Raw genomic sequence first — 8,326 nt, forward strand, 5'->3', positions numbered from 1 at the left:
AGGTTATTTGTATTTAAAAGTCAATTTGAAAGCAACTGCGGATTACCAAATGTTTTATTTCCATTTTAATAATTCTTCGTGGGATTTATATTGATGCTGGTAATATGCCGCTGAGTGTTATCCGCAGGAAATAACGGTAACAAAAAGTCGAATTTATATCGATTAATATTTATATCATTATATTTTACTGAAAGAAATAAATAAGGAACCCAAATTCTTTATGAAACTAAAACAAAAATCAGTCATAAAATGTGATTTTTTGTTGTTGTTGTTGTTGTTATAGTTTATTGATATGTACTGTACAGATAAAGATTTATGCAATTATTTAATAATTTTAATGTTTCAAATGTATTTTAGGTTAATGTCCAGATTCGTGGACTGTCATGGCGGCAGTTCCTGTTTCAGCCTCGAAACCGGAGCGGTTTGGAGACGACATGTCATGTGACGATGCGAGTGAACGGCGGCGGCTGCTGCGCCGCGATAAACGGGGAAAACCGATGCGCGGGTTAACGTCCACATACGTAGACTGTCATGGCGGCTCATCTCTGATTCCGGAAAAGAAAAGGAAACAGTAGGGACGCACGTTCTAACCTAACCTAACCTAATCTAACCTAATCTAATAATATAATTGGTAATAATTATGATAATTTATTAGAATAGGTTAGGTTAGGTTAGAACGTGTGTCCCACTGTTTCCTTTTCTTTTTTCTTGTTTAAAGTCCAGACACGTGGATTATCATGGCGGCTCACCTCTGATTCCGGCAAAGAAAAGAAAAGGAAACAGTGGGGATGCACGTTCTAACCTAACCTAACCTATTCTAATAAATTAGCATAATTATTACCAATTATATTATTAGAATAGGTTAGGTTAGGTTAGAACGTGCGTCCCCACTGTTTCCTTTTCTTTGNGCCTGTATATAGAATTCAATGGGACATCTTTTCAATAACTTCCATTCAGTTTTCAATAAAGAATTTTATGAAAACGATCATTCCATTTATGTTCACTTCTTTTCAAATTGTGTTTACTATTATTATAGGGATAAACAGAATTATAAAATGAATCAATACAATCGCGGACATTAGAATTTAAATTGATGTTTGTATTCTGATACTCAAGAAAGGTGAGGAATATATCAAAGATGTATAACATATTGTATTGACATTTAATTCGGGTATTAATAACACTAAAAATATAAATTATGCAATAGAAAGAGGAGACACTGAGACTTCTTCGGTTCTTTTTCAAAATAAAGAAATAAAAAAGTAATAGAAACGTAATTATTCTGAATCAGAAATAAGTTTCAGAGAGAAAACAGATAGATAAACACAAACTTATGTTGATTTGCATACTTTCTTTTGATTCCTTTTCCAAAAATCATTTCTTCTTTATAAAAAGATTCAAAATATTAGAGAAAAGAAAATACTCTTAATTTTTTTTCTTGTTTTCTTTTCTTAACAATCATTTGGAAAAGCCAACAAGGAATTTTTTCAATAGGAATTTAAATCAATTCAGTTTTTAAATACATATGTACTGTACAAGGTTTTATTTTTCGGAGAGAAATAAGAAAAACGAATATAATTTGTCTCTCTTTCTTGTTTATTTTTGATTTGATTTATTTAAAAAATATTTTTTACCTATAAAAATATTAAAAATTATTTATTTTTTAAAAAATTTTAACTTAAAAAAAGTATTTTTTGAATAAAGAATTAAGAAAAAATTAACTAGTCCTATTTTATAAAGAATTAAATCCACATATAAGATAGTGTACAATCCATTAGATATAATTTTAGTACTTATAAAATTTTTAGAATCTATGGAATATATTATACACAAATGTAAAATTTTTTTGAAAATTTGAGAATCAAAATTCGTACCTCTTACAAAGATTTTTACGTCTAAGTATCTATTAATGGCCTTGTATTGATAAAACAAAATTTTTGTAAAAGCCAAACTTTGAAAAACAAATTAATTTTTAAAAAAAATTGAGTTATTCTAAAAAGAATAATTATCAATTATGTTTCATGTGATACGAAATTTCCAATTTTTTATCAGTCATAAAGACTGTCTTATCGATTTATGCAGCATAGTTCTTAAGAATTTCTCAAATTAAAAGAAATTAGATTTCAATTCGCTCTTGATTTATCTGTAAAAGTAAAAAAAAAAATTCAATAATCAATATTTGAGTAGAAATTAACCTCCTTTTGTCCATAACTTAAAAATAAGGAGTACACGTTTGGCTGCAGTAGAATTCGAATCAATTGTCTTTGGTAATATCACAGATCATCAAAGACAATTGTTAATAACTGTCTTCGATGATCTACAGTTAATAAAAATATTAACTATAGTTGAAGACGTGTATTTGGATCTTAATTAGTATTACAAAAACACAAAAATTTTTCTTTGACTTCAAGTTTTTAGAGTGAAAAATCTATTGCTTTTCAAATAAGATCTTTTAAAACAAACTAACATCTATGGATTTGAATTAGGAATGTCCTTTTTAATTAAACAAATATTCAGCTTGTCAAGAATCATTAAAACATAAAATTTAACACCGACAAAATTATTACAAGTGACAGATGTTAATTTTGTTAAATCTAACTTTCTTATATAATGTTCTTGTAGAGGTTTGTTATACCAGAATTCAGAAGCATATCTGGGGATACTTATTATACTTATGGGGGTACTCTTGATAACAGAGTACTCTGCTTTGTTACTTTCTGTATACACTATTTTAATACTTGTTTTATCAATGTTACATTTATTATTTTCAATATGTTTGTATTAAGGACAATCTTTATATTTCAGTCTAATAGCGGCTTCATGTTCTTTAATACCAGTTTTCAATTTCCTTTTAGTTTCACCTACGCAACATTTTTTATTATTATTACATGTACTGTACTGTACATACAAAAATATATATACCGCACCAGCCATTTCTAATTTTTCTAAATTATTATTTTTTCCATTACTTATAACCAAATTATATCTGTTTTTTAATTTAAGCACTATACATATTTTATATGATCTAAATACGTTTTATATCTATTATATAACTTCTCTATAAAAAGAAAACTGACATATTTATAATCTAATTTATTTAATTTTATTTTAAATCTATTATTTTTATAAATCTCCACCCATTTTTGTAACAATTTCTGTGAATATCCATTTAACAAAACTTTTTTAACTACATTATTTTCTTCCTTAATTTGATCCTGTTATTATTTTCTAATTCAAAAACTATATTTTTATTTATGTTATTTACTAAATTCAAAATCATCTCTGGACTAATGACTGTACTATATTAAGATTATATCATCTACATACCTATTTACAAATATTATACGTTAAACATTTTTCATAATATTATCTATATCCATCATATCAGCGACTTTTGGTCCTATTACTGCTCCCATAGCAATGCCATCTGTTTGTTTGTAAAAATTATTACCAACTAAAATTTATTTTTATATGTAAATTCTATTAATTCTATTAACCAATCATATTAACTTTATATTTTTTAAAAATCAAATAGCACTTGATTCTATTTTATCGAAGGATACATAGAAACTATGTCTAAACTTAACAATTTCTAATTGAATTGGGTTTTATTTCTAATTGACTGATGTTAGAAATTAATTTATTAGTATTTTGTATGCTGTATTCATATCGTGGAATAGCGGGTAAATGGCCTTTAATAAAAATGGAAGCTTTTTCTTTAATTCATCTCCCGGATCTTGTGATAGTATTTCATAATCATTACTATTGACTATTTATAATTTCTTTTCTTCTACTTATTTTTTATTTACTATTACAAGTTGGTTTTAATAACTTTAATTTTATTATCTTTCAAGAACTTTTTAACATAATTATATTTTTTATTAAAATTTTCACTACGTTTTCCCCTAATAATTCTATTACCATGTTTATCAGTAATAATATACCGTTTTAATCCAGCACATATTTCATTTCTATCTTTTGATTTTTCTTCATCTTTAATTGGCATTCTCCATAAAAAATTGTTCTCCATCTCCAATTGTATCTATGGCATCGTTATATATAGGAGCATTCATAATTGTACTGTACCTAAGCTTAAGATATATTTTACATTATCTGGAATCTCATGCTCAGTTCTATTTACTATTAGGTTATTTAATAATGGTAACTTTAATGTACGAGGTGTAACTTCTCGTAAATGGCATTTGAAATAATTTATATCAATATAGTATCTTTCGTTTTAACACTTCGTACGTTGAAGTTACCAACATTAATAAGAAATTAAATATTAATACAAATTGATTTAAAGTATTTAAATAAATTTAAAAATTTCCGAAATTTTAAAGGAAAATAAATTTAATTTAAGAGTATTTTTTTTTAAACATTTTTAAGATCACTTAATGAGATGAGACATTTCTGTTTTTCCAACTCGTTAATGAGAATCGAATGATAAATTAATCGAAAGTGATGACATTTAACAAAGAGTTATTATTCTCATTCTTTTAATTTATAGATTTCCTTTAATTAAAAAATTTTTGATTTCAAATTAATATTCTTTTTAAAAAGTTGAAAAAATTAAATAAATTTAAAAATTATCTAATGTAGTTTGCTGTAAAAATTGATAGTTTTGTTAAATTACTATAGACACGCTATTTTCCCCTTAAATTAATTATTTCTGCTACGAAACTATTACTAGTATTTTATCTTAAACAAGTTATTTTTGCCATAAAATAAGCTAATTTTTGTAAATTTTATTTTTAAAAATATTTTTTTTTAAATTCCTTTTTTAAAATATTATTTTTCTTTATTCTAAAATATGTACTGTACTTGTATATATATTTTAAAGATTCGCTTTCTAAAGAGCAGCTTGAGGATATAGAAAAAGAATATTTTAATTCTTAAAATTTAAATTTTGTAACAAAAATATTTTTTTTTTAAATATATTCTTTAAAGAATATAATAATACTTACGAATTATTCTATTTTTTAATAAAAAATGACTCGTTTATAATGAAACAAAATGTGGTTTTGTAGATAAAAATCTAATTTTATGGCAGAAAAAGCTTCATAAAATCTCCTAAAATAAGTAAAATATACACATTTTAAAGTAATATACTGTATCAATTTCTTTAAAATGAGCATTTATCGAATTTAATAAAATATTATTCTCGATAGTTTACCAAATAAATAAATGATTCAATCGTATAGATTACTACTATAAAATTGGTTTTTAAAAAATTATATTCTACTCGGTGATGTTTGTGTTACACCAACGTAATGTTTCATAAGGCCTTCAGACATATATTGTAAATGTCAGATTAGTTACAATATATAAAAATTATATTATAATTTATTGTAATATATTTAATATATTTCTACCCAGTCGTTAATTTAAAATAACACATATTATTGGATATATTTTAGGAAATTATTAATACATTTTTACTTGTTTTTAACGTCAAAACCCATTCATTAGTTAAATAATAAAAATAAATGAAACTTTCATACAGTTAATTCTCAATATTTAAATTGGTTTTAATTCATAAAAGTCCCAATATTTCCAAAATTAAATAAATAAATAACAAAAATAAATCAATATTTTTGTATCCCAGTATAATTTAATTTTATATAAGATTTTTGACAAGAAAAATATAACTTTTTTATTATTTACGCTCGAGTATTAAACTTTTATAAAATTCGATTCAATATTTACAAATTCAAAAATAAATTTTTCATAATAAAAACTTATTTTTTTAAAATTAAATTATATGTATTGTAATTATTTTAATATGTTTAATTCATAACTTTTTTAAAATAAAAACTTAATTAATAAATTTATTAATGTTTCAATTAAGGCATAAACATATTAAAATAATGTTAAGATTTTAATTACTTTGTAAATTTCTTTGTTAATTTTTATAATGTAAGAGATTAATTTCATCATCGAATATCTCATTTAGTTAATTAATAATTAATTTTTAAATGAAGTAAAAGTAATTTAAACTGTTAAATTACTTAAAGTAATTAAAATAATTTATTTTAAAGCAGAATATTTTTAAAGTATTAAATATTATTTAAATTACATATTTATTTTTTCATTTTTATTATATATTATGTCCACAAGAAAGAATTCAATTTTTATAAAAATTTATGTAAATTTTATTAAATCATTTTAAAATAATTTATTTTATAAATGGAACATTTTTAGAAAGAAGATTATTTGAATTTATTTTCAAAATATATCCTACAAAATTTAATAAATAAAATTATAGTAAATCAAAGTGGATTGTTGGGAAGATGCAAAGCAACTCAGGGTCATTCTGCCAAATGGGGATGCCTCCCGGAGTATATTCAATGGGTGATACTGTCCTATTTTCACGTGTTACAAACCTGAAGTAAACTCGGAAAACTCTACATGGCCAGCTCGTTCGTTGAAGGTTGAACCCGCGATTCCCTGTGTTCATCCACTCGACCACCCGAGAGTCACTGTAATTCCTTAGAATAATTCGCAGGTTATTTGTATTTAAAAGTCAATTTGAAAGCAACTGCGGATTACCAAATGTTTTATTTCCATTTTAATAATTCTTCGTGGGATTTATATTGATGCTGGTAATATGCCGCTGAGTGTTATCCGCAGGAAATAACGGTAACAAAAAGTCGAATTTATATCGATTAATATTTATATCATTATATTTTACTGAAAGAAATAAATAAGGAACCCAAATTCTTTATGAAACTAAAACAAAAATCAGTCATAAAATGTGATTTTTTGTTGTTGTTGTTGTTGTTATAGTTTTCAGAGTAAAAATATATAGTTTATTAATTATTTTAGTTTACAGAAATAATTTATTCAGATTATTTTAATTATTTTATAAATTTCTTCATTAAAAAAGTTAAAATTGATATCTGAAAATTTTTAAAATTGTTTTTATTAAAATTATATTAAAATGAACGGCAATCGATCAACGTAATTAATTTTATCAATATAATTTTAAGACACGTGAATTGTGTTTTTTAAATGTCAAGGAAACATGTTTTCATATGTTAATTTTTAAAAATTCAATCATTTAAATGACACGTGCTTCTTGATTTAATTTATATTTTCTAAAGAAATACAAGTAGTTAAAATTTTTTCTTAATATAATTAAATTAAATGGTAAATTTCATAAGAGTTTACTCTTAATTTAATTTAATCAAACACAGACTTTTTAAATAGAAATTTAGTTAATATATTTATTAAGTATAAAAATCTATGAACTATAATCGATATCCAGGCCGTCAAGGCGTCAGCCTTCCGCTCTGAGGGATCCGAGATCGAATCCGGGCAAGCAATGGGCAATTTCCAGGAATATTCAATGAATGCTTTGCCCCAGATCTGTCGGATTGCATCACACATCCCCGGTTCCAACATTGTGTATTTGATCGAACACGCGATGAGTATAAGGAGAAACAAAAAAGGATCTCTTAGTGCCCACAAGGCGAAGAAAGTTTTTAAAAAACGTAATTAATTAAAATTTAAAAAATAATAATTTTAATTAAACTTTTAAGTAAAACAATTTTTAAATTTTTTTAAATATAAAATGTTAAATAAATATTTTTATTAAATTTTATGAATTTTTTAATAAAAAATGACTCGTTTATAATGAAACAAAATGTGGTTTTGTAGATAAAAATCTAATTTTATGGCAGAAAAAGCTTCATAAAATCTCCTAAAATAAGTAAAATATACACATTTTAAAGTAATATACTGTATCAATTTCTTTAAAATGAGCATTTATCGAATTTAATAAAATATTATTCTCGATAGTTTACCAAATAAATAAATGATTCAATCGTATAGATTACTACTATAAAATTGGTTTTTAAAAAATTATATTCTACTCGGTGATGTTTGTGTTACACCAACGTAATGTTTCATAAGGCCTTCAGACATATATTGTAAATGTCAGATTAGTTACAATATATAAAAATTATATTATAATTTATTGTAATATATTTAATATATTTCTACCCAGTCGTTAATTTAAAATAACACATATTATTGGATATATTTTAGGAAATTATTAATACATTTTTACTTGTTTTTAACGTCAAAACCCATTCATTAGTTAAATAATAAAAATAAATGAAACTTTCATACAGTTAATTCTCAATATTTAAATTGGTTTTAATTCATAAAAGTCCCAATATTTCCAAAATTAAATAAATAAATAACAAAAATAAATCAATATTTTTGTATCCCAGTATAATTTAATTTTATATAAGATTTTTGACAAGAAAAATATAACTTTTTTATTATTTACGCTCGAGTATTAAAACTACATTATTTT

Source organism: Centruroides sculpturatus, unplaced genomic scaffold (genome assembly GCF_000671375.1).
Source record: "Centruroides sculpturatus isolate CEXI.00-Female unplaced genomic scaffold, Cexi_2.0 scaffold9, whole genome shotgun sequence".
Classification (NCBI taxonomy): domain Eukaryota; kingdom Metazoa; phylum Arthropoda; class Arachnida; order Scorpiones; family Buthidae; genus Centruroides; species Centruroides sculpturatus.